Source organism: Canis lupus, chromosome 2 (genome assembly GCF_003254725.2).
Source record: "Canis lupus dingo isolate Sandy chromosome 2, ASM325472v2, whole genome shotgun sequence".
Taxonomy (NCBI): domain Eukaryota; kingdom Metazoa; phylum Chordata; class Mammalia; order Carnivora; family Canidae; genus Canis; species Canis lupus.
In genome coordinates this window covers 7,167,048-7,181,978 of record NC_064244.1, presented here as the reverse complement: position 1 = coordinate 7,181,978, position 14,931 = coordinate 7,167,048, and the positions used below count along the sequence as shown (strand labels likewise).

The 14,931-nt window shown below is 44.0% G+C and overlaps 1 long non-coding RNA gene across 1 annotated transcript; it reads right to left on the bottom strand.

The window, feature by feature from the left end:
* Positions 1 to 3,689: 3,689 nt before the first annotated feature.
* On the bottom strand, positions 3,690 to 9,042 carry LOC112670411 (uncharacterized). Its single transcript, XR_003142939.3, has 3 exons — positions 8,820 to 9,042; positions 6,116 to 6,209; positions 3,690 to 4,659 (listed from the first exon to the last, which is right to left on the bottom strand). It is a non-coding gene; the product is annotated as an uncharacterized LOC112670411 (long non-coding RNA).
* Between the last annotated feature and the right edge of the window lie 5,889 nt (positions 9,043 to 14,931).

Below are 14,931 nucleotides of genomic sequence, written 5' to 3'. Positions count from 1 at the left end.
CTGCGGCTGCTGGGGCAGGGAGGGCACCCAAGGGCATCCAGCCTATTGAGGCGTGCCAGCACCGCAGGTCAGCTGCCAGAACAAGCAGCCAGGCCAGTGGTCCAGCGTATCCTGGTTAGAGACGGAAGTTCCAACTCTGCTGTCAGTCTGCTCTCGGCTTCAAGAAGAAACTACTGTTTCTAAGAGCCTACTGTGTACCAGGAACTTTGACCAGTGTTATCTGATTTAATTGGAGGGAGAATACTCTGAGAAAGATATTTCCACTTAGCAGAGACAAAACCAACGATCAAAGAGTTTAGGGATCTTGACAAAGCCAGAGAACTAGAAACGGGAGGTGTTGAGATGCAAAGCCAGGTCTTCCTCTCCCCAAAGGCATCTGCTTTAGTTACCGCTCCTCCACCCCTGTTCCTCGTTCCAGACTGCCCTCCCTTACTGTTTCTGCACTTTTTAAAAGGGCTTTAGAAAAGGGCCAGTAAAACCTTCCATACCTTTCTGAAAATCGAGTGAACAACTGTAAAACTATTTTGAAAGAGAAAGATGTGAAATGGATGCCTGGGTGGCTCAGTGGTTGAGCATCTGCCTTTGGCTCAGGTCGAGATCCCGGAATCCTGGGATCGAGTCCCACTTCGGGATCCTTGCAGGGAGCCTGCTTCCTCTCTGCCTGTGTCTTTGCCTCTCTCTCTGTCTCTCATGAAGAAATAAATAAAATCTTTAAAAAAAAAAAAAAGATGTGAAATATATGCAAAGATATGTATGTATGTATCTTTACATAGATATTTATACGTAAAGATATGTATATATCTTGTAGTAAAAAGACACGTGGTTTAGATTTTGCATTACTTCGTGTCGGTGTAAGTCCCCAGGCTTGGTGTCAACATACAAAACCATTGTAATTCCATTTCTAGTATAGGAGAGGCAGGGAGAGGGATAGACACACTGTATCCCAAGGATTGTTTTTGGAAAGAAAAAACAATCCTTGGTGCACTAATCTTGAACTTGAGGAACCGTGCCTTTGTCGTCCAGCTGCTGCCTTAGAATCCTGTGTTTGTGTAACGAACAATCGCCATGGAAGTGTTTCATTTCATCTATTTATTATTCATATCCCTCCAACTTCCAAAGATAAATGCAAGGCATGGAAGGCATGGTTTTTGTAGTTGCTGCTTTTCATCTTCATACTCTAGTTCACACCACAACTCCTCTGTTGGGCTGATGCATCTGTTGAGCTAAAATACAACCACCAGTCGAGAGGGCTGGAGAAGCAATTACTCTAAAATTCAAATATTTGTATTTGATGCAGAGGTCTAACGGCCAGGACGTGCTGACCTGCGATCGAAGAGCTAAAGCATGAAAGTGCCAACCTTATTCTCTCTCCTGACTATTTCGCAGGGATGCACTGTTGATTTCATCTCTTTAATCTGCCTTGCTGCTTCCAAAGCCACAATTGTTCTGAAGCCACGCAAGGGCTGCAGTGATGAGGAGCCGGCCCCTGAGCGCAGGGAACCACTGGGGCCACAGATCCCCGCAGACCCTTTGTTCAGCCGACAGAGGATTCTCTCGGTGGCCAGCTGAAGGCCTTTCTTTGTGTCGTGATTGACAGACATGAATTAAATATCACCCCACTGGGCTCTCTGATTGGTGAATGACTATAGATTACAAGAATGTCTAGGGAAAATGGTGTTTCATGATAGGGGGACGAGACCAGAAAGGCAGGCTTTTTCCAGCTAATCCTGAACTTGACAACAGCAGAGACCTTGATTCCGGGCTCTTGTTTTTTCAGCTTGATCGGCCTTGTTCAGGCCCTGCAGAGAACAATCCTAGAATAGCCTAAGAGAAGAGGATGAAGCCAAAGGAAGTAAAAATTTGGGGAAAAGAAAAGGATTATTTTCTCGAAATGGCTGGTGTTTCTGGAGATGTGCTCTAAGGATTTCTATTCTAAAATGGGTCTGGCATTCTCCCTGGGGCATTTTGCTTTCTCAATTTATCAGAGTGGCAATTAATGTTCCTTATGCCAATGATATGCTCTGCGGAGTCCACTCTATTGGCGGCGTATAATGCACAGCCTTGGGCATAAACAGCTCTGCACACATGATCCTCTGGTTTTGAAAGCAGGAATGATGTGATAAGAAAGTATGGAAAATTGGAAGAGCAAAGAAAGACATCCCAGAGTGTTAGGTGACACGACATATATGTGGGTAACTAGAAAGCATGACAGAAACAAACCTGCCATCTAGTCTGAGAGTCTGAGAGCTGGGGGAGGTTTCCAGGAGTGTGGATTTCCCAGAAAGCTGGCTCAGCTAATGACCTCCCAAGACAGAAAAGGATGCTTGTAAGGAAAGTTCTCACAGCAGTTGGGGTAGGCATTATTTTCCTTGGTTTATATTTTGTGAATGGTATTGCACTGTGAAAGTACAGTACATTCCAAGGTGAAAGTAGCCTGGTTCTCAGGTCTGCCCCACAGATTTGCTCTCAGTAAGGCTGTTGGGAGAGAGCATTAGGGAGGAATCTTTTGCCTGGTTTGCAATAAATACTAGATTTGTTTGGCCGTTTACTTGGGTGCAAAGATTCTTTCTACAAGAGGAAAAGAAGGGAGAAGTAGTTAAGGGTGGGTCAGACTTCAGGCGGTAGAAGGAAAAAGGGTAAAAAGGTGACAAGCGCAAAGAGGGATGGATTCTCACGAGGTATGGAAAGGTAGTATTCATATTAGATAGATATTAGGGATAAGCTAATAACCTTGTCTAGGAAATACATGGGCCCGGTCCAGGTGGGCAGGTGATCCCAGAATCCTGGGATATACATATACCCAGGTGGGAATACATATATCTACCCTATTTTGTAATATCCAGTGGTCAGGGTTGCTGCTGAGTCCACAAGCCAGGCAGCTCAGCCACAGACAAACCTGGAACAAAGGGGTGGGAACAGATTAAAACTTGGGTACAGGATCCAGAAAATTAGGGGAAAAGCTGGGAAAACAGTACAAATCCAGGCAAGAAAATTTGGGCAATAGGTTGAGTCCATAGCACCAGGAAGATGCTCAAACCAGAGTTGTCTCTGCCTGGAGTCTGTAATGTTCCCTTAAAGAAGCAAAAGTGAATGTTGGCATGGCCAGGCTGAGTAGGCGGTGTGACCATATGGCTCCCGTGGGGGGTGTTGGAGGGGGTAGTGAGGGAGAAGCACAAGGCAGACACTTTAGTAGGAGTACAAAGCCAAGGAGCTAACCACCTACATTCTCTGACTGCTGGAAATGGCAACCTTCTTTTGGGATTAAAGTTTGAGGATTTTCAGACTCCTATAAATCACGATCAAAGTGAAGTCCTAATTTAGGGACTGCACAGTATGAGTGAACTGTTTGTGACTCTGGTAAATAGTTGCCTGGGTGTCTGGGCTATTAATGCAGCAATGCCAGCCCCTGGGGAGCCTTCCTAAACTAGAAGAGTCCTACTCTGGGAGGAAATGGGAGTAATAACAAATATGCTTTTTCAGTAGACCAACAGCTTGCTGATCTGTAGCATGGTACATCCCCACCCCTACCCACCATGTTTTTTTTTGTTTTTTTTTTTTTCTTCCTAAAGCACACTGTGTTGCTAGGATGATTTATTAGCTGTGTGTCTCTTCGGCTCCTTCATGAATCCAAACAGTTCAGTCCTGATGTCGTGGCTATGGTGTCACTGAGGGCATGGGATTAAGTGGGTAGAGAAGTAGACTAGCAAGGGCAGAGTGTATTAGTTTGCTAGGGTGGCCATAAACAACATGCCACGAATCGGGCAGCAGAAGCAACAAATTTTATTTTTTCACAATTCTAGAGGCTAGAAGGCCTGAAGACCAAGGTGTTGGCAGGGTGTCTCTCTTTGGCTTGTAGAGGGCCAACTTCTCCCCGTGTTTTCATGTGTTCGTTCTTCTATGTGTATCCATGTCCTAACTTCATCTTCTCATAAGGACACTGGAAATACTGGATCAGGGCCCATCCGAAGGACCTCATCTGACCTTCACTGCTTCTTTAAAGACCTTATCTCCAAATGTGTTCTGAAGTACTAGGGTCGGGCACCCATCACATGAATTTGGGTGGTGATGGGCAGGGCACAGTTTGGCTCATAAGATGCCACTCATGACCTTCCTGAATACTCAGAAGATACAATTGCTTTAGGGTGTATAAGATTGTGGTGAAGTAGTTTTTATAGAAAAACAGAATGTTTATGGAACTATAACCCGTGATTTTCCATTTAACTGGTTACAGCCCCACTTACTGTCATAACCCTATTATTATCACTTACCATAAATTATCATTTCAATATCAATAAATATTTATTGAATAAATGAATAACTCTTCTTTCTTGAAAACACCTGCCTTTCCTCGTTAGAAGGATTGGAAAGTTGAGAGATAGGCTAAGGTCTCAGGTTACACTGCTGATTGCCTCCTATTGAATGAGTTGTGGGCTGTCTCCAGTGGACAATAGAGCATCATAAATAATTCAAATTGAACAACCTTTGTCAACAAAATTAATAAAGTGCTCTTTATAACAGTCAGTTTAGTTTTTTCAAATCTGTTGGCTTGTCACTAACTCGAAAACTCCAATACCGGACGCTGTGGCTGCCGTGAGGATGAGGTCCTCCTCCTCGGAATGGAGAAGAAATGCTGGGCAAAGCCTCCTTCAAAATGAGTTTCTGTGGAAAATGCCAGATTGACTGGAATGTAGATAGGAATCCTTCATGTCAGGCTCAGTCCAGACTAGAGCCAAATCTGCCCTTGGTTAATTAATGGGCCTGCTCCATGCAAGCTTAAAGGTGGATAAGCTCTGAGAGACACATGAGTCTTGCCCTAGAAGAGTCTAGAATCAATCTGCTGGCTGTAGTCCCTGAAAACAAGCCCCTGCTCTGGAAACAGTTTTCCCTTAGCTAACACTTTGTCACAGACACAATAGCTGTGAAACAGCCTTATGTCAGGAGTGTCTCTAAGTCAACACAATACTTACAAGGAAGGGCAAAGTTGTGGATCAGATCCAGGAAATGGAGTGAAGAATTAAATTCTATAATATCTAATGGCCAGGGATAGATTATTTTTTTAGCTGTGATTTTATATACATAATATACATATATAAATACATATATATTTTATGTATGTATGCATATATTTATAATGTACATAATCATTTTGAGTGTACATTTTAACCATTTTTAAGTATACATTTCAGTAGCACCTACAGTAGCACTGTTGTACTTTCCTCACCACCATCCATCTCCAGAGCTCTTTTTACTTTGCAATACTGAAGCTCTGTACCCACTAAACACTAACTCTCCATTCCCTCCTTTCTCCATTACCTGGCAACCACCATTCCACTTTCCATTTCAATAAATTTGACTACTCTAGATACCTCATATAAATGGAATCATACAACATTTGTCTTTTTGTTGCTGGCTTATTTCACTTAGCATAATGTCTGCAAGGTTCCCTCCTGCCGTAGCATGTGTCAGAACTTCCTATCTTTTTAAGGCTGAAAAATATTCCACTGTATGTATATACCACACTTGATGTATTCACTCATTCATCAATGGATACATGCATTGCTTATACCTTTTGGCCATTGTGAGGGATGCTGCTGTGAACATGGAAATGTACCCGTATTCCTGCTTTTGACATTTTTGAGCATTTACTCAACTGCAGTGTCACTGGAAGGTTTGGTTCTTAGTGCCAGGCCTCTCAAACCCAGAGGGAACAATAAGAACAACCAGGGACACCCACCAAGCATCGGGACACAGGAGGGATTGGGAAGAGACAACTTGGCAAACATGATCCAAGTCCAGTCAAAGGACCTGTACAGCAGGACTCTAATCCCAGCGTCATTAGGAAGGATTTTTGTTTTTGGATTATGTACCTCCATTGGATCTACAGCTCTGCATCTATTCTAACATCTGGGGTCAATTTCCCACTGCTACATTGTTATTCATACATGTACCTTAAATTCCCTACTAAACTGTAAATTTCCAGAAGGTGTCTATGCTTTACTCATCTTGGACACCCCAGTAGCGCCTAGTAGAGTCTCTGGAGCATAGCCTGTGGTTAATAAATATTTACTAGATAGTTGAACCTAATATTTAACATTACAGAAACAGAGCTACTTACTCATTTCCTGGAATTCTTCAAGGAAAGCACCGCACTCATATCAGCTTAGATGTTATTAATAGCAGTTGAGTAACCAGAGGAAGTAATAATAGCACTGTGGGAAAATTAGGCCACATCTGAAATACCATGTGCAAATTCAAGCCTGCCTTAGAGAGTCTCTATCCTATGAATTGGGGATAATCTAGAAAGAGCTCAGGGGAAGGGTCAGCAGAAGCATAAAGACTCTAGAAGCTATCAGGTGAGAAACAGTTGAATAATTGACTGTTAACCTTGGAGACAAGAAGACTAAAGAGAGAGATATAATAAATATTTGTAAATATTGAAAAGGTGTTCTTGCAAAAAAGAAAGCTCAGTTTTGATCCAGAGAAAGATCCAGAACCAATGGATTTGAGAGCAAGAAAGCAAGATTCGATGTAAGAGAGAACTGTTAAGCTTTTAAATTTGAGCTCTTCAACAATGGAATGGACTGATTGATAAGATAGTGAGTTCCTGTTAACACAGATAGAAATGCAATAGAAAGGGGAATACAGGGACACCTGGGTGGCTCAGTGGTTGAGTGTCTGCCTCTGCTCAGGTTGTGATTCTGGAGTCCTTGGATCAAGTCCTTTATCGGGCTCCCTGCTGGGAGCTTGCTTCTCCCTCTGCCTATGTCTCTGTGTCTCTCATGAATAAATAGATAAAATCTAAAAAAAAAAAAAAAAAAAAAGAAAGAAAGAAAACGAAAGGGAAATACAGACTAGATCCTGTAGATTCTTCTTTGACCATCATGGTTTTTATTTCCAAGCCTCAAATTGTTTCCTTAAAAAAAAAGTCCTGCCCAGTTTCAGAAATGCAATATGCCCTCATCTCTCTGAGAATATTACCTCTGTGTCCTCAGGAAAATAAAAAGCTTCCATTTACTGAGTTTGGCACAGTTCTTTGAGATGTTAATTTTTCTCAAATGATTGACCATTCTTAGCTGTGAGCTCATTGTGGTAGGCGGAATCTCTTTGTAGCCTATGAATGTTTTCTCTACTTCCTAGCATTCTCAAGCACTAAGTGGGACATATTGTCAGCAAGGTGTGCTAGTAGTTAGTCTTCTGGTCATAGGGATTCCCCATGATATCTGGATGTTTCCAAATCTCATATTCATTGCCCCTGCCTAAAGGCAGAGCTTCTATTTGGCAAGGAGGAGTCAGACCTTGATCCATCTGACTGTTTCTACCAGTCATCCCTAGCTTTGCCTCTGGGCTCCCATCTTGCTCCTCATCACTTGTACCTCCAAGAATGGGGTTGGTGAATCTGAGAATTCCAGAACGTTTTCTTCCTTCTAAAACAGTCTTTTATGGTTTTTTTGTTTTGTTTTGTTTTGTTTTTGGAAAGCACCTTCATCTTAGAATTCCAATCCTATCTGCCTTCTCTTATTTAGAAATTCCTTTTTATTTCTGGTCCACCGAGAATATCTCTTCTTGTTTTCCAGTTATACTGTGGGTTTATTATTTTAAACATGTAACTGCATTCTGTCATTTTTAGGCATCTGTGCGCAGTTAACCATCTTAATTCAATCTCCTGTCCCTTCCAATTCTAAATGTTATAATTTTATAGATTCAAAAGGAAAAGTAAACAGAAAACACACAGTGCTTATAAAAAGAACTCATTTTAAAATGTTTTTTTCCAATTATAACAGTAATAGCAGAGATGAAATCCAAGATCATTCACAATACCAAATTCAACTATCATAATACAAGTCACTGCTAATATTTTGAAATATATGTAGAGTATACATAAATATGACTTATACAAGGAAGGGCAAAGTTGTGTATGATACTCTACTTATATGACACGGATACATAAAATGAGAATAAACTCTCCAAATTACCTTAACTGTCTCTTGAATTCCCTCATAAACTGTTATGTGATTATTTCTGTTATTATGCCACATATAAATCTCTGGTTACCTTTTTCTCTTTGAACTCTTTCTAGTTTTTCTCTTTTTTGTGCATTTTGTCTTGTAATTAAGTGTTCCTCTTTCACTGGCTGACCACAAGAGATTTGTTTCCTAGACATTTTGTTCCCTTCACTATGAGTAGCAACCTCTTCAAGGTTTAGCAAATACAAAAACACAGCATCTGCCCATGCTAGATGCCTGGAATGATGTGTGTCCACTCTGTCTTTTAAGATTAATTAACTTTAATTTTAATTACAGTAAGTCATGAAAATCATTTTAGAAATCTAATAGTAATTCCCATTCTTCCTAATTTATAGCATAATTTTTAAAGATTTATTTGTTTATTTGACGGAGGTGGGGAAGTGGGGGCGCCCATAGGGCAGAGGAAGAGAGAGAAGCAGACTCCTCCCTGAGCGGGGAGCCCAAGGTGGGACCCTGAGATCATGAGCCAAAACCAAGTCAGTACTTCAACGGACTGAGCCATCCAGGTGCCTCTATCATAATTTTTGAGTGAATCAATATTCATAATTTGCATTATTATGACTATGTACTTTTTTTTTTTTTTTTTGGCTGAGCTAAGTGGAATAACAGGATTACATTCCTTTTCTTATTCAAATTTAAACAATGTTCCTGGAGTTATAGTTATACTGAGCCCTGGCTTGGGAGGCAGCGTGGCTGATGGACGGACAGATGTGCCCATCCCTACCCTCCCAACCGGGGCTAGACTCCACAGCAAAGTAGGGGCCGGTGGCCTCCGGGCTGCCCGGCCCCCCGCACCCCGACTGCAGCCTCCTCGGAGGGCTCCTGTTGCTGCTTCTGCCTCTGCTGTGGGACGGAGGATCCAGCCCAGGGGAGCCCTCCAGGCTCCCCGCCTGTCCTAACCGCGTCCGAGGCCCGGCTCTTCCGCTCTGGGCCTTGGCAGTAGCGCAGGCTCTGGTTGCTGGCGCCCCTCGGGGTGAGGCTGGGGTGGGACGCGCCGGGAGAGGCCTCCTGGGGGGGGCGGGCCACCCTCCAGCGCTCCCCCCCCCCCCCCCCCCCCGCTCCCCGCGGGGTCAGTTCGGTAACAGCCTAACGCGCGGGCCCCGTGCGGTAAGCAGCGCGGGCTGCAGGAGCTGGGGGGCTCCCCCCATCCCCGATCCCCGAGGCCCGGGAGGAGTGTGGGCTGTGCAGCTGCCGCTCCCCTGCCTGCCAGGGCCGGGCCGGGCCTCTCCCTCCCCCGAACAGGGATGTGTGCCTGACTCCAGGGACTTGGGGAAAGCCCAGCTGCCAAAACTCAAGTCGCCTCCGCTCCCATCTGGGCGGCCGGGTGTCCCCGTGCCTCTGCCTTGGGGTCCCAGCAGGCAGCTCGTCCCCAGCCAAGGCCCCAGCAGAGGAGGACGCACAACCCTACCTGTCCTCCCTGGGCCTGCAGGCCTGGAGTCCAGAGCCTGGCCTGCCGGTGTTTATTGCATCCTCTGGGCCCCCAGGTCTGCGGTCTCTGCCCCCAGGCTCCTTGCCACCAACCCTGGTGGGACCTCCTGGACCCAGCCGGGAAGAAGGACATGCTGTTGCTGTGGTAGGGGGGCGAGTGGGTGGGCAAGTGTGCCTCCTCCCCTCCCTCCCTTCCAGGAGCCCGACTCTGCTTCTCCTTTTCTGCCCCGGAAATAAACTCCCCTGAAGGGGAAAAAAATATTCCTGCACTTATTAATTGACTATTTTTTCCTTAATTTGTACAATCATTAATTCTAAATATTCTGGTAGCTCCATAATATGCCTCTTGATTCTGTTTTGCTCTCAGTCCAATACATTAGTTTTTGTCTGTTTGTTTGTATCCAGAAAATCTCCCTGGAACCTTCCCTTCTCATATTCCAGCCTGAACAGGTTGGTTTCTAGGCCTCCCGGACAGCTATCATCCTGTGTTAGGTATTTTGGTTCCTGTGATTTCTGTTTCATGGTTTTCTCCCATATTTTACAGAAGAAGAACATCATTCAGTATTTTTCTGACAAGAGCATATGAAAAGCAAAACATCTGAAAGTTTAAATATCTAAAAAGATCTTTTATTCTATCTTTATATGTGGTTAATAATTTGGCTGGACAGAGAACTCTTACACCAGAAAAGAAGTTCCTTCGATTTTTTGAAGGCAATGAATGATCCATTGACCTATAGCTTCTGCTGTCCTTCTGAAGAAGTCCAATGTTGTTTTGATTCCTGATACTTTTTATGTGAACTGTTTAATTTTCCCTCTCCAGGCATTTTTAGGGTCTTCTCTTTGTTTCTGATGTTCTAAAATTGCCCAGTGATACTTATGGTTTGGGTCCTTTGTGGTAGGTGCTCATCAATGCCCTTTGAAATTTAGAGGATCAGATTGAAAATGATTTTTTCTTTCCCACACATGTGTTCATGTGTCTGTGTGTGTGCATGTATACGTGTGCGTGTGCGCGCGTGTGTGTGTGTGTGTGTGTGTGTGTACCTGTGTTTGCAGGGGGAGAAAGGCAGTCTGGCTGTACAGGGAAAGGAGAGAAGCTGAACTGTATATGCATTCTTTTATCTGTGTTTTCTTTGTAAGTCTCACACAACTTTTTATGCTACTTAGCGACTCCAAGATCTGAGTTTTTCTAGGGCTCTGGGAGGGCAAACTGACCGTCTTCTCTTTGTTGTTCCCCTGAAACCCATTTAGGTGGCTAGGTCCTCCATTCTGCATAAAAATCTCATCTATCAATTTTTTTGTCTCCTGAAGAGATGGTCATATCATTCGTTTGATTTCATGGACTTTTTACTTTTTTATTTCTGGCATTCTGTTATTGACTTATTAGGCTTGTGTTAAACCTACCATATTTTACAAGAAGTCTAAAGAGGTTTTAGAGTGAGTATTTGAAGGTGACAATGGCCATCGTGTGCTATCAAAGGAGTTACTGGGGAATGTATCTGAACAAGGCAAAAAAAGGGATATTGTGTTTTTTTTTTCTTTAGTAAACTCAACTTCTCGCCTCCTGGCAGCAAATGATATAAATGACAGAAATCAATTCTAGCTTTCCTCTCTTGCCTAAAGTCTTATCTGCTCCTGACTTCCCCAACTCTTCTTTGCTTGTGGACAACTGAAGGATTTATTGTTTTACACTTGGACTGACCAATAAAAATGGGGCAAGGAGTCATTTGGAGGGCTCTTCTACAAATCTGACCTAAATACAGAGGTTGTTAGGGTAGTTAGTTCTAGTAACCAGATGTTACTAAATTTTAAGGGCACTAGGCTCTGAATCCCTCCTCTTTTTTTTTTTACAAAAGCAAAGGCAAGAAGAAATTAAGATGCTGACCCTGTGATGTCATCACAGCTGTGTTGACATCTGATGTATTTCTGATGATGCGTTTGATACACTTTCTATAAGAATTATCTTTCTAATTCAGAGCAGCATATCTCTCCTAGAGTTGCTACAGGCCCTCTCTAGAACCAAATTGTGTAGGTTTGAATCCTGGCTCCATCGTTTCTTAGCCCTGTGACCTTGGGCGAGATACAAGTCTCTCATTCTCTCATCTGTGAAATGCAGATGCAAGAAGAACAGCCTCATCAGGTACCTGTGAGCATTAAAATCAAATAATGTCTGAGGCATTGTGTGTTTGCTATGATCATTGCTGTTGTTATTTCAAATGACAGGATGTTGAGGTTGTGACTTTGGTTTTAAAGAAACTCATTAGAGAAAAACACAACTGAGTGGTCTGGAGCAGCCTTGGTTGATCAAATACAAGATAGGGAGCTAATTCCTTAGCAACCAAGCCTCAAATGACATTCAGGAGACTCCTTTTTGAGACACATCATGTTCCATTTCTGTATAAGCTGTTTTCCAAGGTGAGAAAGTTCGAGTTTGCCTAATAAAGCAAGTACTCCGGATGTGAATAGAGTGGGTCAAGGGGACGCCTCATGTGCCCACGTGATATCCCTAGATTTCCTCTTTCCTTCTCTTCAGGAAATCCCCTTTCTTATCTGATTCTTCTTCTATAAATAGATGCAGTATGTTTGGAAGGCCATGACTAACTTGGGATCTGGAGAGGAAGGTCTGTGAGAAGTGAGATACTTTGCTCTGGCTTATCTGCAGCATTGAGCTCTTGCCCAGTGCTGAGGGAGGTGGGGCTCTGGCAGGAGTGGGGGGCCTGCACATACAGGCCAGAGTGAGTGGGCTTGAGCAGACCTAAGGAGGCTTCTCTCACTAAGATGGACTCCATGCTGTGCTGGAAAAAGCCCAGGATCCAGAGTCTGTCAGAGCCAACGTCCAGTTTTACCCTGATTCAATTTGTCAAAGCTTTATGAACGATGATGTCTTCATCTGTAAAGGGGATGCTTCTCAGTGTTGTAATGTGGATTAAATGAGTGCATTCACGTATATAAAGTGGTTTGGCACATCATAGAACTCTCACTGTTCCCATTCTCCTCTGTTTTCCCTATTTCGCATGAGCATCACTCCAAAATGCATCTCCCAGATTTCCCCTGCAAGACAGGATCTGGCCAGGCCACACCAGGGTGTACTGGGCCCTGGTGATTATCCTCTAGGACATTCACTTAAAGGATCTGCAGAGGTCAGATTTTCAAGGCTATCCTAAATTATCTCTGATAATGGCTTGTTTCCTCTCAGCAATTGAATCATGTGTATCCAATCAATTTAACAGTGTATTTGTTAAGCCCTGTCTTGTGCCCTAGGTACAACAGAGGATATAAAGAAAAAAGAAAAGAGCTTGCAATTTTGTGGATGTAATATAGAACTAACCCAAGTAATGGACTGTGGACAAAGTCTGTGACTCACTGATGTTCAGAGGGGACACACATGGCTTTGATGCCCTATTCGCCACCACTATACAATAGAGTCATGTGTTGGGTAGGGATGTTCTCACCTCATCCAAGCTGAGGGGGTCTTAGGGAGTTACATGCCAATATGGGTTAGGGTCTGGGGGGTTCCTGGGAACATGTGCATCTGCTGATTTGTCTTCAGGCACCAAAATACTTTCCCAGCCCAGAGCTGTTTCCGTTCAGGATTGTTTTCTCAGCTTCTTGAGAGAGAAAAAAAAAAAAAAAAAAAAAAAAAACCAAAGGGAGAGAGTGCTGATGGATACAGAAAATTCTTTTCAGAACATGTTCTAGCTGGACTTGGCTACCCACTGATTTTTAATTTTCAGTGATTTGCTAGAAGCAAGGCCTCGGTTACAGCATAGAGTCTTTTCTGGAGGACAGTTCTCTTCCTGCCTGCCCCCCTCCATTTTGCTCAGAAAAGATGGAGAGACTCTTGTCTTATGAATACTTGGTTACTTCTCATTCATAGAACTTTAAACACTCTGAAAACACAACTGAAATCAGCCCTTTAGTGCCCTACTCAGTGCCCTTTAGTTAAGATCGTGGTTATTGTTGGTCAATATTTTCTAGGCAGGAACTAGAGGTTGATGATTAGCCAAAGGCTCTTTTTCCCCCTCCTCTTATATAAGGATTGCAAGGTAGGCCTCCCCATGCTAACTTCTGCTTTTCGCTCTGTCTGTACCCTTCACCCGGGTTTGACCTAAGGTAATACTAGGTTTCCTTAATTTGAGTGGGTGGCCTCCTACATTGGAGAATTTCCAGTTTATATCTGTAGAATAAGTGAAGGCATACCCACCGAGCTTGGAGCGTGCTTTGGGTTAAATTCAGATGCCATCCTCACATTTTCAGTCTCGGAATCTTCTGGTTTCCAGCTGTTGCTTAATTTTTGATGATGGACCAGCCTGTTGGAAGTTTCAGAGAGATTCTGTTCCAACCTCAACTTTGCCCAGGTCACCAAGGTCTGAGGCAAAAATGGGTCATATTGTGTGAAAAGCAATATTCACCTGCTTCTGGCTTCCCTTTGCTAATGCAGCGCCTCTGGAAATCTTGAAAGTTCACCCCAGTTTTTTGAGGAGTGACCAGTTGCTGTTTCACATGGGTTTGCAAATAAGTCTTTCCTGTGTTGGCCAGTTGTGAGTGCTCCCACTTTGGCTCCTTCGGGGGCCATTGCCCTGGAAGGCACGGCAAAGCCCCTAATCTGAGCATAAGGATTGACACCTGGCCAAGGTTGCCCTTAGCTGCTGAAGTCACTGAAGACACTGCTGCTCTTGGGATGCCGCGCCTACAGCTGGGCTTTGTCTGCAGCACCAGGACTTGACAGCCAATGCCATTATCGTGAGCCTGCCAACGGGGCTGCTGTCCACAGGTGTGGCCCTCATGCTGGTTCTGGATTGGGTTCTGCTACCCCTGTGGGGCAGCCACCCCTAGATTGGGTGCTGGTCTGGGGGTACAGATGCTGATGCCATGTGTTGCTTTCTGGGTCAGCAGGCACACTGTGTCCATGGTGCCCTGTGCAGAGATGGCCTTCTATATCGAAGAAGCCTCCCACTTTCAGGGCATGCTCTCATGCCTCAGGCCAAAGTAGTGCTGCTTTGGGCTGTCAGAGGCTTTTTTTTTTAAGATTTTATTTATTTATTCATGAGAGACACAGAGAGAAACAGAGACTTAGGTGTTGTGCTCAAGATTGCGAATCTGAGAAACCACCAAGGAGCCTCCACATTAGGCAGAGGGAGAAGCAAGTTTCCTGCAGGAAGCCTGATGCAGGACTTGGTCCCAGGACCCCAGGATCATGACCTGAGCCGAAGGCAGATGCTCAACCACTGAGCCACCTAGGTGCCCCGTGCTGCCAGAGTCTTATAGTGAGTTTTGCATGACAAGCCACTTCCAATTTTTACTTGCCTCCCTCTTCTCATCCACTAAGACTCCACTGCACGTTCACTGGGGTGAAGCCATGGAAACATCTAGATCCCAGGCACAGGCTATTTGCTCCACCCACATGAGCATTATGTTGAATCAAGTTGCTGAGTGCTTTCCTAGGGGTGCTTCAGTCCCTCAGATCATAAATCTGTCTCCA